Below are 20460 nucleotides of genomic sequence, written 5' to 3' on the forward strand. Positions count from 1 at the left end.
TGGTCACGCCGCTCTTGTTGTCCGTGGGTTCACTACATAAGCACTTTAACAAACATAATTTTTATTCGGGCTATTTACTCTCCTGACAAACTAAAGCACAATTGAGGGAGCAAATGTTTGCAAAGTTCATAGAAGAGAAGAGATCATCTTGAGGCTGAAGTACGACTTCAAAGCTGGAAAGCCAGCTGTTGATCTATAGCCCACATTGGCTGGCATGGCAACCTCAAGTTCAACATCAACAGTTGCTAATATTTAGTGAATGGTTCACAGAATGAGAGGCAAAGCTAGAAACAGATCTCATGAGGGAACTAAATGTTCCTGACTCTCTGGGATAATATCCTTAGATGAACAAATGAATACTACAATAATTGACTTCCATCTCTGCCTAATATTCAAATTCCACAGAGAGAGTATAATTGAACTTGGGGTTGCATGCCTTCCTTATGGCAGTTGAATGAGAGGTGCTTAGGACACCAGTCTCATCAGCATTATTCCCAATAGAAGAGGTACCATTTTTCCAAAGGCAAATTGAGATGTGATTTCAGGGGAGTAAAAGATGAGTCCTTGACACTCAAAAACAATGATCATTACATACAAATGGAACATCACTAGAATTATTATGCCCATATTACCCATGGAAAAGGTAAAATTTTTGAGTGTTAAATCAACTGTCAGCTGTAGCAATCTCATTTTCTTTTCTTTTCTTTTTTTTTTTTTTGGCAGTCTCATTTCCAAATGCCACCTGGAAATTATGTAACTCTTGTGGTGTTGGAGAAGACTCTTGAGAGTCCCTTGGACTGCAAGGAGATCCAACCAGTCCATTCTAAAGGAGATCAGCCCTGGGTGTTCTTTGGAGGGAATGATGCTAAAGCTGAAACTCCAGTACTTTGGACACCTCATGCGAAGAGTTGACTCATTGGAAAAGACTCTGATGCTGGGAGGGATTGGGGGCAGGAGGAAAAGGGAACGACAGTGGATGAGATGGCTAGATTGCATCACTGGCTTGTTGGACGTGAGTCTGAGTGAACTCCAGGAGTTGATGATGGACAGGGAGGCCTGGCGTGATGTGGTTCATGGGGTCGCAAAGAGTCGGACACGACTGAACAACTGAACTGAACTGAACCTTTAGCCCTGTCCTAACTCACAGCAATATAAGGTATGAAGACCATACAGAATATGGAGTTATAATCTTCAAAATAAGGTAGTGCTTCTGAACATCAATAAATCTTCTTAGCATCCAAAACATCATTTGGGTGAATTTTAAGGAGCAATCAAGAAAAAGAAATTTTAACATGCCTTTTCTGATACTTATGACCCTGTGTTTGAAAAAAAAATCAGCATCTTCTGAAAATTTCTCTCATGCCTTTTGAATTTCTGGTGATATTAGATTCATGTTATCCATCATTTGTTTTTAGCTTAATCCCTCTGTTACTAGAAGAGTTGGTATATGGTGTTATTTTGATTAAAACAAAGATAATTATAGTTAAGCCTAAGAATTTAAAAACTCTTTTAAAAAAAGGTGGAATGACCTTCCTAGAATGATGGTGATTTCCTTCCCCCAGATAGGAGCCAAAGAAACACGGCTTTTGGTCAGTGTGGTACAAATGGCCAGATCTTGCGCTCTTCATGTCCAGTCCAATGATAAGAATCTGTAGTTCTGAATCTAATTAATACCAATATGAACTCTCAACACAACAAGACAGTCATAGAAAAAGAAAATATTATTTTTACCCAGAAATTGCTTAAAATTTTAACACCTAATGAGGCCAATACATTGAATTTAATTTTTTAAAGTATATGACTAATGAACAGTATGATGTATTTCTCCAGCAAGACAAGGTATTCCCAGCTTCTAGAGCAGTTGAAGCAAGTAATTTTGGCCAAGACAGGATTTGTTAATGGAAAATGACTTCACTGCAGTATAAGGTATGAAGACTGTACAGAATATGGAGTTATAATCTTCAAAATAAGATAGTGCTTCGGAGCATCAGTAAATCTTCCTAGCATCCAAAATACCATTTGGGTGAATTTTAAGGAGCAATCAAGAAAAAGAGAAAGTTTGGAAAAGAGAAAAAGAGGAATTAATGATATTTCTAAGTTCTTTTCTTTGATATGGGCTTCCCTAGTGGGGCAGATAGTAAAGCATGCATGCAAGGCAAGAGACCTGGGTTTGATCCCTGGGTCAGGAAGATCCCCTGGAGAAGGAAATGGCTACCCTCTCCAGTGTTCTTGCCTGGAGAATCCATAGACAGGGGACCCTTTTTCAGTTTCAATTCAGTCTTTCAGTTGTGTCCAAATTTTGCGACCCCGTGAATGCAGCACGACTGTCCATCACCAACTCCCAGAGTTCACTCAAACTCACGTCCACAGAGTTGGTGATGCCATCCAACCTTCACGTCCTCTGTCGTCCCCTTCTCCTCCTGCCCCCAATACATCCCAGCATCAGGGTCTTTTCAAATTAGTCAGTTCTTTGCATCAGGTGGCCAAAGTATTGGAGCTTCAGCTTCAGCATCAGTACTTTCAATGAATATTCAGGACTGATCCCCTTTAGGATGGACTAGTTGGATCTCCTTGCTTTCTAAGGGACTCTCAAGAGTCTTCTCCAACAACACAGTTCAAAAGCATCAATTCTTTGGCAATCAGCTTTCTTTATAGTCCAACTCTCACATCCATACATGACTACTGAAAAAACCATAGCTTTGACGAAATGGACCTTTGTTGGCAAAGTAATGTCTCTGTTTTTTAATAGGCTGTCTAGGTTGGTCATAGCTTTTCTTCCATGGAGCAAGCGTCTTTTAATTTCATGGCTGCAGTCCCATCTGCAGTGATTTTGGAGCCCCCCCAAATAAAGTCTCTCACTGTTTCCAATGTTTCCCCATCTATTTCCCATGAAGTGATGGGGCCAGATGCCATGACCATAGTTTTCTGAATGTTGAGTTTTAAGCCAACTTTTTTATTCCCCTCTTTCACTTTTATCAAGAGGCTCTTTAGTTCTTCTTGGCTTTCTGCCATAAGGGTGGTGTCATCTGCATATCTGAGGTTATTGATATTTCTCCTGGCAATCTTGATTCCAGTTTGTGCTTCATCCAGCCTGGCATTTCTCATGATGTACTCTGCATATAAGTTAAATAAGCAGGGTGAAATATACAGCCTTGACATACTCCAGTACAGAGGACCCTTGAGGGTTACAATCCATGGGGTCACAAAGATTCAGACGTGACTGAATGACCAACACACACACATACATACTTTGATGTAGTGGAAGAACATGAAGCATACTATCAATTGCACTAAAACAGACATTATCCAAAACGGCAAAAATTGGGAACATAAAAGCTTTATAAGGTTAGCAAAGAGGAATAAAAAGCTCATAAAACTTCATAAGAGTCTAAATGTAACACTTAGTGATAAAGTATCTTTTAATGTGTAAAATTAAAATCCTTTCTAAATGAACTGAAACACTGCTCAAGTAACAGCAGTTGAAATTCATTACATATACATTATTATCAAACTGGTCATTCTAGAGAAGGAGGAAGAGATGAAAATCTTCAGAGGATCCTAGATCTTCGATCATTTTTTAAAATGCTTAATGAATAGAAACAACATAAAACTGCCCATCCATAAGGACTGGTTAAAAAATTCAGAGGTATGCTTTTAATGGCATACAATTAAAAAGCAATGAAGGTGCCCATAATGCCCTGATATAGAAATTAAGGTCTAGATTAGTTTATATTAGCTGCCATGAAGGAAAAAATAGAAATAAATAAGAAATTGTTTGCTGATATGTTTCTATTTGCATTGAACATCTCCAAATGACACATCAGAAATCAGTAATACTAGTTGCTTCTGAAGCAAGCTGGGGAGTTGAGCAGCAGGACTAAAAGGAGTTTTTTACTACACGTCTTTTTTTTTTCTCCTCTTGGATTAAAATAATGTGAATACACATTTTTTGTGTATATTCAATATAAAAATAAAATGAATTTTAAAATTCTAAATTCCTTGCATTGCTTCTAATAGTGGATGAGATTATGAGATATTAAGTTCAGAACTCCCTGGCAGTGCTTCCCAAAGGAATGTGGTCAGTGTGGTAAAGTACGTTCATACTAAAATGGAACCAACTTTCTACAACACCCTGCTGTTGTTGCCTTGGGCCCCTGTTGAGAACATAAAAGATTCAGTTCAGTTCAGTTCAGTCACTTAGTCATGTCTGACTCTTTGCGACCCCATGAATGGCAGCACGCCAGGCCTCCCTGTCCATCACCAACTCCCAGAGTTCACTCAAACTCAGTCCATTGAGTCAGTGATGCCATCCAACCATCTCATCCTCGGTCGTCCCCTTCTCCTCCTGCCCCCAATCCCTCCCAGCGTCAGGGTCTTTTCCAATGAGTCAACTCTTCACATGAGGTGGCCAAAGTACTGGAGTTTCAGCTTCAGCATCATTCCTTCCAAAGAAATCCCAGGGCTGATCTCTTTTAGAATGGACTGGTTGGATCTCCTTGCAGTCCAAGGGACTCTCAAGAGTCTTCTCCAACACCACAGTTCAAACGCATCAATACTTCAGTGCTCAGCTTTCTTCACAGTCCAACTCTAGCATCCATACATGACCACTGGAAAAACCATAGCCTTGACTAGATGGACCTTTGTTGGCAAAGTAATGTCTCTGCTTTTGAATATGCTATCTAGGTTGGTCATAACTTTTCTTCCAAGGAGTAAGCCTCTTTTAATTTCATGGCTGCAGTCACCATCTGCAGTGATTTTGGAGGCCCAAAAAATAAAGTCAGACACTATTTCCACTGTTTCCCTATCTATTTGCCATGACGTGATGGGACCAGATGCCATGATCTTCGTTTTCTGAATGTTGAGCTTTAAGTCAACTTTTTCACTCTCCTCTTTCACTTTCATCAAGAGGCTTTTTAGTTCCTCTTCACTTTCTGCCCTAGTTACCAAGTGGCAAAAGGTAAATCCACTGATGATAAGCAAAATTAGCAGGCCCAACAGAAGAGAGGCTTCCTCATTATTCTTTCTATCAAAAGACAGGTCCAAATGCAATGTGTACAAATGTCAGTGAGGGAGTCAATTCCTCGGCAGGTTGACAAGAAGTCTGGGAGTGCCCGAGGAGAGAGGGGTCCTGAGGTTCTTGAGAAGGAAATAGAAGTCTGTAATTCTCAAGGAGGAGGAAAGAACAAACTTTTTTTTTTCTTTTTCTCTACATTCCTTAGTCTTAATCACATAAAAAGATTTTTTTTTTCCTTTAAGCCCGGAACTGATGATTATACAACAAGCAACTCAGTTTAAACTCTGTACTAGGGATTGTATAACAACAATGTATCCTGCTTGAAGACACTTTCTCCTTCCTGAAAACCTTCTGACTAATCCTAATATCTTAGAATGTAAATTATGAGAGTGGATCTGCTAGGATCTTTCTATTGTTAAGTTCTAATAAAGCAAAGAAGAACTAAAGAGCCTCTTGATGAAAGTGAAAAAGTTGGCTTAAAACTCAACATTCAGAAAACTAAGATCATGGCATCTGGTCCCATCACTTCATGGGAAATAGATGGGGAAACAGGGGAAACAGTGTCAGGCTTTATTTTGGGGTGCTCCAAAATCACTGCAGATGGTGACTGCAGCTATGAAATTAAAAGACTCTTGCTCTGTGGAAGAAAAGCTATGACCAACCTAGACAGCCTATTAAAAAGCAGAGACATTGCTTTGCCCACAAAGGTCCATCTAGTCAAAGCTATAGTTTTTCTTTCCAGTGGTCATGTATGGATGTGAGAGTTGGACTATAAAGAAAGCTGATTGCCAAAGAATTGATGCTTTTGAACTGTGTTGTTGGAGAAGACTCTTGAGAGTCCCTTGACTGCAATGACATCCAACCAATCCATCCTAAAGGAAATCAGTCCTGAATATTCATTGGAAGGACTGATGCTGAAGCTGAAGCTCCAATACTCTGGTCACCTGATGTGAAGAACTGACTCACTGGAAAAGACCCTGATGCTGGGAAAGATTGAAGGCGGGAGGAGAAGGGGACGACAGAGTATGAGATGGTTGTATGGCATCACCAACTCAATGGACGTGAGTTTGAGTAAGCTCCGGGAGTTGGTGATGGACAGGGAGGCCTCGTGTGCTGCATTCCATGGGGTCGCAAAGAATCGGACGCGACTGAGCACCTGAACTGATGAAAACTTTATCAACCACAAGTGCCTTGTAACTTTTGTCTTTTTTGTGACTCAAGATATCTGAAAGCAGAATAGGTCCTGTAAGAATATTTGGAAAAATCTTTGTTTTCAACTTACATATTTTGGGAAGCCAGTTAGGACAAAGCTAGCTTGAGTTCTCATGCAAAATAAAGGGTTCTGGCTTGACAGTGAACCTAACAGGCATCTCAAAACAAATTAAATCCCGACATCAGCTAAAAAGTAAAGGAGGCATGCATGTGTAGTCACTTCAGTCATGACCAACTCTTTGTGACTCTACGGACTGTAGCCCATCCAGTTCCTCTGCCCATGGGCTTCTCTTCACAAGAATACTGGAGCGGGTTGCTGTGCCTTCCTCCAGGGGATCTTCCAAACCTAAGGATCAAACCCATGTCTCTTACATCTCCTGCATTGGCAGGCAGGTTCTTTACCACTAGCACCACCTGGGAAATCCAGAAAGAATACGATACTAATCCAAAACTGGAAGAGACTCAGGGTAGGTACAGTATGGCCCTGGTCCAAGTCCTAAGAGAGCGAGGGCTCCAACCCACGTGCCATGCCCAGCTGCCTTCTCAGGAGGCACCCCTCAGAGCTACCTGGGACCTCCAAGAGGTCCTCCGGAGATGCCAAACTATTGGTCTACGGGTGGATCAGTTTACTAGCTGAGTGATAAAATCTCATGATTAGGAGGGACACCAGCATTCAGTTGGAAGCAGAAGTACAAAGAACAGGTTCTGGAACTGGATCGAAAGCCTAACTCTACCATGGGCCAGCTGTGGGACATTGAGCAACTGACTGAACCTCTCTGTGCCTTATTTAGTGCATCTGTAAAACAAAGATAACCATAGGACCTTTCTGGTAGAGTTCTTCTGAGGATTAAAGGAGAAGATGTTGATAGGAGCCTTCATATGGTGTCTCACTTAGGAAGCCTCAAATACAATATTTTAGTGTAGTCACATGCGCAGACCTCTTGTATTTCCTAAGAAATGGTGTCGATCATCCTAACAATTGTTAAGTGACAAGACAGGAGTATGACCTCTGGAGAGTGAGAAAAAGAATGTATCCTAAGGTGGTGAGTAATGCTTTTTAATGTCAGCATTCCAATCACTCAGTAAGAGCAGACTCTTTAACTCACAGCACTGGAGGAGCCCCCACTCACTTCTCAGCACATTACATAGATATCACCGCTCAGAGTCTGTCTAGGGCAGGGACTGTGTCGTACTCTTCTTTGTCCCCCTGAGCCCAGCACCTAGAATGTCCTCAGATAAACAGAGGGTCAGCTGAGCTACTCGTCTTGTCTCCCTCTGTGGTGGCGCAGCGCTCTGTAAATGTGGAAAGTATAGAGAATGATTAGAGAAAGCAGACAAGGCGATGTTCTTCCTCTTTCCTTAGTTCTGCCAACAGCCCCCAGCAGCTCCATCTTAAAGCCATTCCTCGCCCATCTTGCTCAGGCTGGCAGAGTATCAGTCAGGTCCCTCTCTGAGTCTTCCAGAATTCTCAGGGGTGTAGCCTCACTGGCAGTAGTAAGCCTCCTCTTCATCTTTAAAGCGGGCTTCACAAATGCTCTGTTCTTCGGCTCATTGGCAAGACTCTCAGGAAACCAAAAAATGTTCTTTCTTCAAAAGGTGGGGTGAATGTCTGAGTGAGGTATTTCTAAGAGCTCCATACCAGATATAAAATAGCTATGACTTTTATATAATTGCAAATCTAATGATACCAAAAATTCACCATTTAAGGTGAAAAAAGTGGTTCTGAAAGTTTTTAAATCTTATTCACAAGGTAAAACATATATTATGTTAAAAGAAGAATGTGACAACAGGTACAATGGGAGTAATAATTATTATTACTCACTCCTACATGAATTCCACTTTTCCTCTTGCCCTTACCATCTAAAGCTTTCCTCTCTCTTACACAAACCTCCCTCAGAAACTCAGTGTTTGCACACTGCCGAGTGATACCCACAATCTGACCCCAAGTCCAGTGAAAGTCATAGAAAGAAATTGCACCAAAGCAGAGGAATCATGATTATCTTAAGAAACAAAACAAATATCCACCTAAGCATATCTCATCCTTTATCTGAGAACCGCCTTATGAGAACAAGGGGAAATTCTGAATGGACATGAGCAGCTTTGTGACCTGGTCTTGCTCACAGATGCTAACAGATGCTGCCAGGTCAGACACCCTGGGCCTCTGGGGCAATGCTTAGTCAAACTCATCTCTGCACCACCACCCACCTTTTATCATCAGGACACTTTCTTACAAAGATATAAAAAAGTAAAGGAGAAAGAAAAAGCGTTAAGAGGAGATTAGTAGGGGGCCTTTGATCATTTTTTAAATCTGCCATTGATTAGTGTTTTCATTATCTATTACTGTGCAGTAAACCAGCCCAAACTTAGTAGATAAAATGGCAACAATTTTCATTTCCCAGGTAGCTCAGTGGTAAACAACTTCCCTGGTGGCTCAGAAGGTAAAGAATCTGCCTTCAATGATGGAGATACAGGTTTGATCCCTGGATCAGGAAAATCCCCTGGAGAAGGAAATGGCAACCCACTCCAGTAATCTTGCCTGGAAAATTCCATGGGCAGAGGAGCCCGGCAGGCTATAGTCCATGGGGTCATAAAAGAGACAGAGCTTAGCAACTAAGCAACTCAACAATTTTCATTAGGAAGAAGAGGAGGAGGAGACGGAGGAGAGGAGTTCAGTTTCTCTGGTTTCCATGGGTTGACCTGGGTCAGCTAGGCAATTCCCACTCAGGGTCTGTCGTGAGGCTGCTGTCAGAGAGGACAGGGGCTGGGATCTTCTGGACACTTCATTGCTCACAGGTCTAGTAAATAACGCTGGCTCTTGGCTGGGAGCTCAGCTGGAAGAACATCTGCCCATTGTGGCCCAAGAATCCCGCGAGAAAGAGCCAGGTCATCACTTTCAAAGGCCAGACGCTGGGTCACTGTGCCACTGGACCACAGTCTGCTCATCAGGATTGAGTCTGTTTTCCAGGGAAGGGGAATTAGACTCCTGATTAGAAGAGTATCAAAGAATATGTGGATGTGGTTTGAAAACATCACCCTGTCATACATTTCTTTGTCCCTTTCAAAACCATGAGTAAGTATTAAAAAAGACAAACTAATCAAGGCTCAGCTTGCATCAGACATTAGATCTCTCTGCTTTATTTTTGCTCTGATGATCAATGCCTTCCTCATCCATACGTTGATGAGGCAAAGCATCTCTGACACATCCTCTCTCTCTTCCTAAATATCTCCTCTTGTGGGCTCTGAGAGCAAGACCACTAAACACAAGAAAGCCACAGTTTCCACAATAGGGAGACTTGATGGAGGATGAGTTTATTTTCTTCCAAATATCCTGCTCTTTCAACCACAACACTGTTCCTAGTAGCCACTGGCTGACATCATCTTTGAGATTCTTCGTGTCCTGTAAGTCGCCAAAACCAATATGAAACTCCCAAATACTAGTAGTCTTCTCTACATCACCTAAACTCTCTCCGGCACCAGTCCTCTCTTTTCTGGACTGGCACCTTCTACATGACTATCCATATCATCACTGTCCCTTCAAATTTAGTGACTGAAATTTCCTTCTCAAACATTGCCTGCCTTTCTAATTCTGACAAGATTTCTATGGTTTCTGAATGATTTTACCCAAATTTCAGGTCATGGGTTTCAAATACCTGATCAAAGACCTATGCTCATGTCTTTGAAACACAGACATGAATATACCCTCCCACTCCAATACCGTCCATGGGGTCTCAAAGAGTCGGACACAACTGTGCGACTTCACTTTCAACAATTTCAACCTGCTCCAAATTAATTGTGTGTCCCCCACTATCTCCTCTTGACAACCTCAAGTGCATATTCAGGAAAGACTTTTCATTGTCCTGTCTCCAGACTCACATTCCCAAGGATGGTTCTTCAGTCCGTCTGCACTTTTGCACCTGCCAGCCTGTTTCAGCGCAGTAGAATAGAAAGACCCCAGGTTTCAGAAATGAGGCAGCCAGACTCTAGTGTTAAAACCCTCAAGACAAGATATTCAATAAAATTTATTTGAAGTAAAATATACACTATCATGGTGACCATTCCTTCCATTTTTAAAATTCTTCTCAATTTTCATCTACCTTTTAAACCTTCCCTGGTGGATTCCCCGGTGGCTTCCCAGGGTTTCCCTGGTGGCTCATCTGGTAAAGAATCTGCCTGTAATATGAGAGACCTGTGTTCGATCCCTGGGCTGGGAAGATCCTCTGGAGAAGGAAATGGCCACCCACTCCAGTATTCTGGCCTGGAGAATTCCATGGACTGTATAATCCATGTGGTCTCAAAGAGTTGGAAATGATTGAGCCACTTTCACTTTAAATCTTCCACTATAAGCAAAGGAGGTTCCAGTGTCTTGCTGCTTATGACAGCCCTTCTGTGAGCCTGGCAGAAAGAATGCCAGCAAAGTCCACCTCAGGGTGTATAGGCCTCTTTGCAGGATTTATGACAGCCACAGACTGATGATGGCTGAAGACCCTGGGTGTCTCACGGCAACACAGATTGAACACGTCTGCCATTTGTGTGTAGCTGAGGGCCCATCCTAAATCCCACCAGGGCAGCAAAGCACACATACAACCCATGAAAAGTGAAAGTGTTAGTCGCTCAGTCATGTCCAATTCTGCAACCCCATGTACTGTAGCCCTCCAGGCTCCTCTAACCATGGGATTTTCCAGGCAAGAATACTGGAATGGGTTGTCATTTCCTTCTCCAAACAACCATGAGAGGGTCTCAGACTGCATCCTGCAAGGGCTTCTAGAGAAGGCTGAGAAGAGGCACAATGCCTGGTGCCCATCAGCTGGCTGAGCATTACAGACTTGCCTTCCTGGAGGTTGGCTGACCTGAGTCATCCAATGTGACAACTAATATAGGTGCAGTCCTCTAGAAGTCCCCCCCAAATGCCAGTGAATTCCACAGTCAGTCCTCACCACCATCCAGCAATATATCCCTCAATATGCTATTCTGTCTATTTTGTATACTCTTTCACCTCTGCATGTCTAACAGCTAAAACCATGCCTACCCACTGCAACCTCAGACGGTCACTGAAAAGAAACACTCAAGTTCTCACCCAAGATGATCTGCCTGTCCCTGTGGTCCAGCTCAACTCTTTCAAACTAGGATTTGGGGACAAACTGTCAACCAATCATGACAGATATATTCTGCACATCTCTTGTGCATAGAGCTCCCTCTGGAGCCTGGAGGGTGAGGGGGTGGACTGGCAGTGCTCTGAGAGAGACTGTGGGTGTTCCCAGATCTCCTGGGCATTCATCATCAAGTTTGCATCCCAGGAGCACACCAACAGGGGCAAGACAGACAATGGCATTTCCTGAAAAGAATGTCTATGCTCACAAGTACAAGGAGAATTCACCCATATGCACTATTCAGAAAGGCTGGTGTGTCTAGATCTTTATCAGTGCACAAGCATAGGTCCGTGGGAACATCTACAAAGGCAGCAGCAACTGTTAAATTTCAGGGATGCTGTCAACATGTATTCATTCGGCAAACACCCACTGAGTACTCCCTGTACTCAGCATTGCCCCAGATACTAGGATACAGAGGCACGCAAACCAGTGGTACTCCAATAGGTGAAATTAGTAGCTTACATCAGTGCTGACTGATAAGTTCTATGGAGAAAAACAAAGGAAGGAGAGAGGAAGAGGCTTGGCTGGGGAATGGAGAGGGTGTTGTTCTCTATAGGACAGACAGGAAAGCCTCTGATAAGGCACCACTGGGGCCTGAAGGAAGTATGAGGGTGAGTCCTGCAGGGATGTGCAGTCAGCGGAGAGCACAGGGGAGGCACCTGAGAAGGAATCAAACAGGGACATCCCACTGTCACCCCCATCACAAGCCCCATCTCCCAATATCCCGAAACTTCAAGACAAAGAAGAATCCCACCATATTTCACACCAAGATTGAGTTTCCAGCAGGAGCCCAACTCATTCTCCCAGTAATTGAAAGTAGATTTACTCTCCTGAAGTTGAAATCCTCCCATTGCTTGTTTTGGTGGCCTGTGGAGTCACAAATGGATGATGGTAAGAAAAAGAGGATTATAGAAAAATAGAGAACAAACAGGAGGCAGGAAAGGTGGAGGAGAAAAAAGGGGAAAGGGCAAATGAGGAATATCTGCTAGTAAGTAAACTTCCTGTATCAAATTCATGACATGTAAACTTGTATATCAGAATATGTGACTCTTAACATAGCACCTATCTGGACCCAGGGCAGATATTACTGCAATATCTCAAGAAGCAAAATCAGCAAGGCTAAAAGGCCTTGCATTAACAAACTGTAAACACACCAACACAAACACAAGGCACAAATGTATTGTTTCAAAACTAATCCAGATAATGATTAAAGCAATCACATCATTGGTACCTATCTGTTCCCTGACCAGGGATTGAACCTGGGCCCTTGGTGGTGCTAGCATTAAATCCTAACCACTAGACCACCAGGGAATTTCCTCAGTATTATATGTAACTGTCAAAACTAGAAACAACCTAAGCATCAGCCAATGGATGGTTACTTAAATGGTTAATTAAATTATGAAAATGTCATAAGGCAGAATATTATAGTCATTAAAAGTATCTCCAAAGAAATATTAGTGACATGGAAGAAACAGTCATGCTAAAGTCAGTGATACACAATATAGTCTACATTAGATGAAACGTTCTAAAATCTCACTTGACTTGTTTGTAATTTTTGTTTTGTTTTGTTTTGAGTAAATGCTATGGTCTGAATGTTCGTAGCCCCACAAAATTTGCATGTTGAAATCCTTATGTCTACTGTGATAGCAGTACAGAGGCAGGCCTTTGCAAGTTCCTTCAGTCCTGAAGGTGGAGCTCTCATGAGTAGGATTAGTGTCTTATAGAAGAAATCCCAGAGAACTCTCTCATCTCCTCTAAAATGTGAGAACATGGTGAAAAAGTGCTCTCTATGAATTAGGAAGCCTCTCTTGTGGCTCAGATGGTCCTCTTGCAATGCAGGAGACCCAGATTTGACCCCTGAGTCAGAAAGATCCCCTGGAGAAGGGAATGGCAACCCACTCCAGTATTCTTGCCTGGAGAATTCCGTGGACAGAGGAGCCTGGTGGGTTACAGTCTATGGGGTTGCAGAGTTGGACACAATTGAGCAACTAACGCTTTACAGTAAACACCAAAGCTGCCAGTGCCATAGCTTAGACTTCCCAGCCTTCAGAACTGTGAGAAATAAATGTTTGTTGTTTATAAGCCACCCCCATCTATGGTATTTTTATTATAATAACCCAGTGAACTAAGACAATGAGCATGAGCCTAAGTTATGTTTATAATCAAGTAAAAAGCAAAATCTTAAGAGTTCTACTCACATATGGTTTTTATCTTAAATTTCCATCCCTGCCATGAAGTCAAAGCCTCATGAAGTACTAGGGGCGCCCTGTGAAGTTACACAATCATACTCTCATCTATTAATTTGTAAGTTAAGGCTTTCTAAAAATCCTAATAGAATGTGAAAAACAGATTTTTAATAAGTCTAATCTTTCCAGCCAAGACCTGGAAATAATGTAGCCATGATCTTAACAGAGGCCAACAGAACTGAGGCATGGATCTTTTCCATGGATTGTATTTCCTGAGGCTCCCCTGACTTAAAAAAAAAAAAGACAACACAGCCATTCACCAGTTCTTTCTTTACATCCTGAAAATCGCTAGAGACTGTTGGTATCAAGAGTCTGCAAAAGAAGAAAACAGTTTTCAAATTGTTGACTTTGTGTGTAGCTCCAACCATTTTGAAATATGTAGCTACAGAAATTATTTCATGAGTAAACCTAATGCAGCAGAGGGAAGCTTTCAAAATCTAATGTATTGTGTTACCCTTGAAAGTTTCAAAAAATAAAAGAGAATACCAGACTCTCCCATGCAATAAGAGGCTTTGTGGTTAAATCAGAAAAGATAAGTTATTATCCCATATGGAATGATGAAAGCAACTGTGGGTGGGAAGGTGGGGAAATGGGCAGATGAAAAAGACCCTCTAAACTCTCATCCAGTGACCTGATTATGTTTCCTGGATCATGTAGGAAACATGCTTAGAAGAAAGCATTTACTTTATCGATGCCCTTTGGGAGATATTCACTTGACTTTGCTTATCTCCTATGCCTACAGAGTGAATCCGTGGTTGGGTCCTTTCTTGTTTCTGATGGAGCAGCCAAGAGAACGCTCAAGAATGCAAGCAATTTACTCAAAAACAGACATAACACTGTCTGTTACTCTCTGGCACTGACAGAGCCAGAGAGCAACTGGAATCTATTACCACTTGAATTCCAAATTTTTAGGCTGATGTCTCCCATTGCGAGGGTTTTCTGTGCCAAATTAATTAATTATAGGTTTATGGATATCCAGTTCTTTTCACTCAAAATGAAATGGATCCCCATCAAATCAGAAATGCAACGTGTTCTTTTTTCCCGAGAAAAAATGATCATGATCAGATGCAACCTGCAAAGGAAGATTCATTTTTTGAAGCATACGAGACTCATGATAAAACTAGCTATCAAAAAAAATCTAAATGAAGCAGATAACTTTGAAATTAACTCTACATCTCTGTTGAGCTCTAAGTATTTGCTGTCAACTAAAGAAGAATTCATTAGTAACGTCTTTTATAGACTATTAACATGCTTCATTGTTTTCTCTTTGCCCAGTCTTTTCCTGCCCCAATCCATTATCCAGGATGAAACAAGAACAATCTAAAACCACAAATGTGATCTGGACACTTCCCTTTTTTAACATTTCAATGGTTCCCATTGTCCTTTGAGTGAAGCACAAATTCCCCAAAATGGCTCCCAAGTTCCCAAATTATCTGGTCTCTATTCTTCGACTGGAGCAGCAGCCGTGTGGTACTGGAGTGATGCCCATGCAGCTGTGCAGCAACTTTGAGGAGATAGCCCACATCCAAGGGCAAAGGAGAAGCCCTAGCAAGACGGTTCAGTTCAGTTCCGTTCAGTCAATCACTCCTGTCCGACTCTTTGCGACCCCATGAATCGCAGCACGCCAGGCCTCCCTGTCCATCACCAACTCCTGGAGTTCACTCAAACTTATGTCCATTGAGTCAGTGATGCCATCCAGTCATCTCATTCTCTGTCATCCCCTTCTCCTCCTGCCCCCAATCCCTCCCAGCATCAGAGTGTTTTCCAATGAGTCAACTTTTCACATGAGGTGGCCAAATTATTGGAGTTTCAGCTTTAGCATCAGTCCTTCCAATGAACACCCAGGACTGATCTCCTTTAGAATGGACTAGTTGGATCTCCTTGCAGTCCAAAGGACTCTCAAGAGTCTTCTCCAAAACCACAGTTGGAAAGCATCAGTTCTTCGGTGCTCAGGTTTCTTCACAGTCCAACTCTCACATTCATATATGACCGCAGGAAAAACCATAGCCTTGACGAGATGGACCTCTGTTGGCAAAGTAATGTCTCTGCTTTTCAATATGCTATCTAGGTTGGTCATAACTTTCCTTCCAAGAAGCAAGCATCTTTTAATTTCATGGCTGCAATCACCATCTACAGTGATTTTGGAGCCCCCCAAAATAAAATCTGACACTGTTTCCACTGTTTCCCCATCTATTTCCCATGAAGTGATGGGACCAGATGCCATGATCTTCGTTTTCTGAATGTTGAGTTTTAAGCCAACTTTTTCACTCTCCTCTTTCACTTTCATCAAGAGGCTTTTCAGTTCCTCTTCACTTTCTGCCATAAGGGTGGTGTCATCTGCATATCTGAGGTTATTGATATTTCTCCAAGCACATTTTATTCCAGCTTGTGCTTCTTCCAGCCTAGCGTTTCTCATGATGTACTCTGCATAGAAGTTAAATAAGCAGGGTGATAATATACAGCCTTAATATACTCCTTTTCCTATTTGGAACCAGTCTGTTGTTCCATGTCCAGTTCTAACTGGTGCTTCCTGACCTGCATATAGGTTTCTCAAGAGGCAGGTCAGATGGTCTGGTATTCCCATCTCTTTCAGAATTTTCCACAGTTTATTGTAATCCACACAGTCAAAGGCTTTGGCATAGTCAATAAAGTAGAAATAGATGTTTTTTCTGGAACTCTCTTGCTTTTTCCATGACCCAGCAGATGTTGGCAATTTGATCTCTGATTTCTCTGCCTTTTCTAAAACCAGCTTGAACATATGGAAGTTCACGGTTCACACATTGTTGAAGCCTGGCTTGGAGAATTTTGAGCATTAGTTTACTAGCGTGTGAGATGAGTGCAATTGTGTGGTAGTTTGAGCATTCTTTGGCATTGCCCTTCTTTGGGATTGGAATGAAAACTGACATTTTCCAGTCCTGTGGCCACTGCTGAGTTTTCCCAATTTGCTGGCATATTGAGTTCAGCACTTTCACAGTATCATCTTTCAGGATTTGAAACAGCTCAACTGGAATTCCATCACTTCCACTAGCTTTGTTCATAGTGATGCTTTCTAAGGCCCACTTGACTTCACATTCCAGGATGTCTGGCTCTAGGTGAGTGATCACACCATCGTGATTATCTTGGTCATGAAGATCTTTTTCGTACAGTTCTTCTGTGGAGAGGAGCTACCCCCACGCCAGAGGTCAGGGGTGGCAGCTGAGAGGAGCAACCCCACATCCAAGGAGCGGTGGCTGTGAGGGTGCAGGAGGGCTGGGAGGAGTTCTTCCATGCTCAAGGTCAGGAGGGGTGGCCATGAGAAGATACCCCTCCTCCAAGGTAAGGAGCAACAGCTGCACTTTTCTGGAGCAGCCATGAAGAGATATCCCACGTCCAAGGTAAGAGAAACTCAAGTAAGACAGTAGGTGTTGTGAGAGGGCATCAGAAGGCAGACACACTGAAACCATAATCACAGAAAATTAGTCAATCCGATCACACGGACCATAGCCTTGTCTAACTCAATGAAACTAAGCCTTGGTGTGGGGCCACCAAGGCGGGCAGGTCATGGTGGAGAGGTCTGACAGAATGTGGTCCACTGGAGAAGGGAATGGCAAACCACTTCAGTATTCTTGCCTTGAGAACCCCATGAACAGTATGAAAAAGCAAGACAGTAGGAGGGGCAAAATCGTGTTTAGCATCAAACCCCATACCCGCCAGAGATGCTCAGAGGGCTCAAACAAACCTTGTGTGCACCAGGACCCAGAGACCCCACAGAAACTGAGACAGAAATGTGTTTGGGTGTTTCCTGAGGAGGTACAGGTCAGCAGTGGACTGCTGCAGGGACAGGGGCTCTGGGTGCAACAGACTTGGGTATGGCATAAGCCCTCTTGGAGGGGGTCGCCATTAACCCCACCACAGAGCCACCAGAACTTATACAGGATTGGGAAAGACTCTTGGAGAGGACAAACAGAACCTTGTGCACACCAGAACCCAGGAGAAAGGAGCAATGACACCAGAAGAGACTGACCCAAGCTTGTCCAGGAGCGTCCGGGTGTCTCCAGTGGAGGCGTGGCCCAGTGTTGGCCTGCTGCAGGGTTGGGCATACTGAGTGTAGCAGTGCCTGCATGGGACCTTTTGAAGGAGGTACCATTATATTCATTGCCTCCACCATAGTTTGGCCCCAGGTTAAATAACAGGGAGGGAACACAGCTCCACCAATCAACAGAAAATAGGATTAAAGATTTACTAAGCACAGCCTCGCCCATCAAAATGAGACCCACTTTCTCCCTCAGTCAGTCTCTCCCATCAGGAAGCTTCCATAAGCCTCTTATCCTTCTCCATCAGAGGGCAGACAGACTGAAAACCAAAATCACTGAAAACTAACCAATCTGATCACATGGACCACAGCCTTGTCTAACTCAATGAAACTAAGCCATGCCGAGTGGGGCCACCCAAGGCGGGTGGGTCATGGTGGAGAGATCTGACAGAATGTGGTCTGCTGGAGAAGGGAATGGCAAACCACTTCAGTATTCTTGCCTTGAGAACCCCATAAACAGTATGAAAAGGCGAAAAGGTAGGACAATGAAAGGTGAACTCCCCAGGTCAGTAGGTGCCCAATATGCCACTGGAGATCAGTGGAGAAATAACTCCAAAAAAAATTAAAAGATGGAGCCAAAGAAAAACAACACCCAGCTGTGGTTGTGACTGGTGATAGAAGTAAAGTCCAATGCTGTAAAGAGTAATATTGCATAGGAACCTGGAATGTTAGGTCCATGCATCAAGGCAAATTGGAAATCTTCAAAAAGGAGCTGGCAAGAGTAAATGTCAACATTTTAGGAAACAGTGAACTAAAATGGACTGCAATGGGTGGATTTAACTCAGATGACCATTATATCTACTACTGTGGGAAAGAATCCCTTAGAAGAAATGGAGTAGCCATCATACTCAACAAAAGAGTCCAAAATGCAGTATTTGGATGCAATCTCAAAAATGACAGAATGATCTCTGTTCATTTCCAAGGCAAATCATTCAAAATCACAGTAATCCAAGTCTATGCCCTGACCAGTAATGCTGAAGAAGCTGAAGTTGAACAGTTCTATGATGACCTACAAGACCATCTAGAACTAACACCAAAAAAAATGTCCGTTTCATTATAGGGTGCTGGAATGGATAAGTAGGAAGCCAAGAAACACCTGGAACAATAGGCAAATTTGGTTTTGGAGTACAAAATGAAGCAGGGCAAAGGCTAACAGAGTTTTGCCAAGAGAACACTCTGGTCATAGCAAACACCTTCTTGCAACAACACAAGAGAAGACTCTACACATCGACGTCACCAGATGGTCAATACTGAAATCAGATTGATTATATTCTTTGCAGCCAAAGACGAAGAAGCTCTATGCAGTCAGCAAAAACAAGACCAGGAGCTGAATGTGGCTCTGATGATGAAGTCTTTGTTGCCAAATTCAGACTTAAATTGAAGAAAGTAGGGAGAACCACTAGACCATTCAGGTAAGACCTAAATCAAACCCCTTACAATTATACAGTCGAAGTGACAAATAGATTCAAAGAATTAGATCTGATAGACAGACTACCAAAGAACTATGGATGGAGGTTCGTGACATTGTACAGGAGATAGGGATCAAGCCCATTCTCAAGAAAAAGAAATGAAAAAAATGGCAAAATGGTTGTCTGAGGAGGCCTAAAAAATAGCTGAGAAAAGAGGAGAAGCAAAACACAAAGGAGAAAAGGAAAGATATACCCATTTGAATGCAGAGTTCCAGAGAATATCAAGGAGAGATAAGAAAGCCTTCCTCAGTGATCAATGCAAAGAAATAGAGGAAAACAACAGAATGGGAAAGACTAGAGATCTCTTCAAGAAAACAAGAGATACCAAGGGAATACTTCATGCCAAGATGGGCACAGTAAAGGACAGAAATGTTATGGACCTAACAGAAGCAGAAGATATTAAGAAGACATGGCAAGAGTACACTGAAGAATTATACAAAAGAGATCTTCATGACTCAGATAATCACAATGGTGTGATCACTCATCTAGAGCTAGACATCCTGGAATGTGAAGTCTAGTGGGCTTTAGGAAGCATCACTGCGAACAAACCTAGTGGAGGTAATGAAATTCCAGCTGAGCTGTTTCAAATCCTAAAAGATGATCCTATGAAAGTGCTGCGCTAAATATGCCAGCAGACTGGGAAAACTCAGCAGTGGCCACAGGACTGGAAAAGGTCAGTTTTCTTTCCAATCCCAAAGAAAGGCAATGCCAAAGAATGTTCAAACTACTGCACAATTTTACTCACTTCACTCGCTAGCAAGGTAATGCTCAAAATTCTGCAAGCCAGGCTTCAACAGTATGTGAACCATGAACTTCTAGATGTTCAAGATGGATTTAGAAAAGGCAGAGGAACCAGAGATCAAATTGCTAACATCCGCTGGATCATGGAAAAAGGAAGAGAGTTCCAGAAAAACATCTATTTCTGCTTTATTGACTATGCCAAAGCCTTTGACTGTGTGGATCACAATAAACTGTGGAAAATTCTGAAAGAGATAAGAATACCAGACCATCTGACCTGCCTCCTGAGAAGTCTGTACGTAGGTCAAGAAGCAACAGTTAGAACTGCACATGAAACAATAGACTGGTTCCAAATTGGGAAAGGAGTACGCCAAGGCTGTATATTGTCATCCTGCTTTTTTAACTTATATGCCCAGTGCATCATGTGAAATGCCAGGCTGGATGAAGCACAAGCTGGAATCAAAATTGCCAGGAGAAATAACAATAACCTCAAATATGCAGATGACACCATCCTTATGGCAGAAAGCCAAGAAGAACTAAAGAGCTTCCTGATGAAAGTGAA

General features: G+C 42.5%; 1 non-coding gene across 1 annotated transcript; it reads right to left on the reverse strand.

Annotated features, from left to right (window-relative positions):
- Positions 12612 to 12684, reverse strand: TRNAA-AGC. Its single transcript has one exon. It is a non-coding gene; the product is annotated as a tRNA-Ala (tRNA).

This window comes from Capra hircus, chromosome 8 (assembly GCF_001704415.2).
Source record: "Capra hircus breed San Clemente chromosome 8, ASM170441v1, whole genome shotgun sequence".
NCBI lineage: Eukaryota > Metazoa > Chordata > Mammalia > Artiodactyla > Bovidae > Capra > Capra hircus.